This window comes from Ipomoea nil, unplaced genomic scaffold (assembly GCF_001879475.1).
Source record: "Ipomoea nil cultivar Tokyo-kokei standard unplaced genomic scaffold, Asagao_1.1 scaffold0146, whole genome shotgun sequence".
NCBI lineage: Eukaryota > Viridiplantae > Streptophyta > Magnoliopsida > Solanales > Convolvulaceae > Ipomoea > Ipomoea nil.
This window is the reverse complement of record NW_017616574.1, coordinates 1,275,001-1,278,380: the sequence shown is the minus strand read 5'-3', so window position 1 is coordinate 1,278,380 and position 3,380 is coordinate 1,275,001. Positions and strand designations below refer to the sequence as shown.

Genomic DNA, 3,380 nt, shown 5'->3' with positions numbered 1-3,380 from the left:
CGGGGCCATTGTTATTTTATTAATTTAATTTTTAAGAATGTTCCTTTCACGGTTTAATTAATGATATGTGACTGTTTCATAGTGCAATGGTATATGTGCACAAATTTTTAAACACAATTTTACGTATAAATGTTGCGGATTTTTTTTTTTTTTTAAAAAAATTAGTTGGTATAATTCTTTGGTTTACAATTAGCTAATAAATATTTTTTAAAAAAATATGTATAAATTGTTATGTGCAAATTAAATGACATGATTATTTTTTTCACACAACATCTGACAATGTTTTACCAAATTAAATTTAATATTAACTGTTCACTCACTACTGGAAATTATGAAATTTTTGACCACCTGAAAGTGATCTTAAATCAAGTTTTTTTAGGGGAATGGTCCACACGATATTAACTTAATTTTTTTAGGGGGAAAGCCCATCAAGGTAGCTTGCTACCTGGGCTTTCAAGCGTCACCGTTGCGTTGCACTACTACTTTGGCCTGGCGCACCCCACCCTTCTTTATAAATTAAAAAAAAAAAATCAAGTGAAAAGCGTTGTTCCGACCACTTTTGGTATCTCGAAAAACCTTTATTGTTATTTCCGACCACTTTTTGCTTTCAACTTGATTTAAAATCACTTTCACGTTGTCGGAAATTCTATAATTTCCAGCAGTGACTTACCGACAGTCCCAATTTTATTTCTTTCTTATAAGTAGAGTTAATTCAATTTTTGTCCTAGATTTATAGGTGGCAGTTCACTTTTAAGTTTTTCTTTTATCAGAACATCCACTTTTGGTCCTAGTATTATTATGGCATGACCATTTTTTATTCTTTATCAACAAAACAGTTTAAATATCGTTAAATACAAAGGTATTTTGGTCTTCAATTATACATTTTTTCAAAAAAATAAACATAAAAAATATAGTGGTTCAACCTACTTTGTATAAAAAAAAGATTAAAATGTCTTTCTATTTAGCAAAATTTTGACGATTTTGTTGATGAATGACTAAAAATAGTTATGCCACAATAATACTAGGACCAAATAACTGAATAAGGATGTTCTAATAAAAAAGTTTAAAAGTAGATTATCACATAAGACTAAAAATGAAATTAATTCTTACAAGTACTAGTTTTGATCACTCCAATGTTAAAAATGTCTGTCTGCTAATGCCCTTTATATCGGTTGGCTTGGCTGTTGTAGCTACTTATGTTGCATGCAATTAATGCAATTATATCCTTGCATATGGTTGAATCATTCTTCACTACTGGAAATTCTGAAATTTCCGACCACCTGAAAGTGATCATAAATCAAGTTGAAAGTCTTGTTCCGACCACTTTTGGTATCCGAAAAAACCTTTGTTGCTATTTCCGACCACTTTTTAAATTTTTTGGTATCAACTTAATTTAAGATCATTTTCAGGTGGTCGGAAATTTCAGAATTTCCAGTAGTGCTTGATAAGTTTATTGTTGCAGCTATTTCATTTATTTATTTTATTTTTTTGTTGTGTGGATTGGTTACTTGCATATGGTTGAATCATTCTTGATAAGTTTATTGATTTATTTTATATTTTTTAAATTAATTTTATAACATTATCATTCTTTTATTCTAAAAGCTAAATATCTATTCCGCAGACAAATTCATGACAAACTACTTAACATCTTCAACTACTTTTAGTTTCTAATTTATTTCAATAACTTTTATAACTTGTTATGCGATGCTAAATGTTTCTTAACTTTAGACTCAATTCAATATCTATAAATAATACTCTTTGTATCTTTTAAGTTTTATTTAATAAAATTACCCTACTCCTGGTTTTTTAAAAAATAAAAAGTAAATAAATATGGACTAAATAATGTGGAAGAACCAGTGGCGGACCCAGAAAAATAGTTGAGTGGGGGCGAAGTTCAAATAATAAAAATCGTTTATAAGTCTGTAACAAAATGTCAAGCATCAAGATCTTCTAAATCAGGGACAGATTCATAAATTTTTTTCAGTGGGGTGGCGAAACATTAAAACAAAAGAGATGGCTTAAAAAAAATGAAACACTTAAGAAGTTAACCATAAATATTGTTAAATATGAACAAAAAATAAAACACATCAAAACTTTATAAAATATTTATAACAAAATAGGAAACATAATTAATTTGATAAAATAATTCTAATACAAAACACATTATAAATTACACATTTCATTATTAATATAAAAGTATATATAACCATTATTTTGTTTTTTGAAAGCCTCACCAAGTGTATTTCATTAATTAATATAAAAGTATATATAACCATTATTTTGTTTTTTGAAAGCCTCACCAAGTAACCATTATTATTCAAATAGCCACAAAAATTGCATTGACATCACTATGCGCCATAACACAAATTCGAACCCTTGACATTCCAAGAGCAAATACACGTGCTCAACCATTTGAGCCAACCTATTTCTTGTTAAAATTTGCTGTTTTCTTTTACTTATACTAAACCTTGAACTATATATACATATATACATACAAGGTTATATATGGGGTGGGGGTGGGGGTCAGTGGGGGCAGCTGCCCCCACTGTCCCCACTGTAGGTCCGCCACTGGGAAGAACCAAACTATATATATATATATATACACACACACACACTGTTAATGGTTGTTTTTATCACAAATCTTTTTTTTTTCTTTTAGAATTTTGATTGATGTGGAAGAAAGAGAAGGGAGTAGAGATAAGGGAAGGGTTTGTATGCGAAGTTGGGGAGTTTTTGTTAGGAAATTAAGCAAAAAGAGTAAATAAGAAAAATGCTCCCATTTGAGACACTTGCATGTTTAGTTTACGTGTGCTCTTTGCGCACCTATTGGGCACATGAGAGTGGGTGCATGCTAGTTGGCAATCACTCTCCCTTTTTACTCGTATTTTTTATTTTTTATTTTTGTTTTAAATCTACTTGGCATCAAAAATTTAATCTCTTTTATTCGGGGTCATTATTTGTATTTTATTTTTTTTGTGACTTGGAGAATATATCTATAGTCCCGCCCTGTTGGTAAATTAACTTAGGTCCATAATTAATTGTCTTAAACTGAGAAGATCAATAGATTATTCCCATTCAAATTTAAAGCCTTTTGCTTCAAATCAAACAATTGAATCAACTCTCCTTCTTTATTATTATTATTATTATTATTATTATTATTATTATTATTATTGTTATTATGTGGGCAGCAGGTCAAGCATCAAAATGCGCAGTGTCGATGCTTAGATCCATCAAAAGAATTAATTAACCATTATTATGAAAGAAAATATTATTCCCGATGAAAAAATAGAAAAAAAAAAATGATATTCCTTGAATCCTTGTGATCATCAACATATGAGATAATGATGATTAAATTGTATCTTGGAAGAATGATTAAATTG

The 3,380-nt window shown here is 29.1% G+C and overlaps 1 long non-coding RNA gene across 1 annotated transcript in view; it reads right to left on the bottom strand.

Moving 5' to 3' along the window:
- Window positions 1-388: 388 nt before the first annotated feature.
- The window catches only part of LOC109174688, a 26,827-nt gene continuing 23,835 nt past the window's right edge, over window positions 389-3,380 (bottom strand). The window contains exon 3 of the long non-coding RNA XR_002053149.1: window positions 389-504. This is a non-coding gene — a long non-coding RNA (uncharacterized LOC109174688). The remainder of the gene's footprint in view (window positions 505-3,380) is intronic.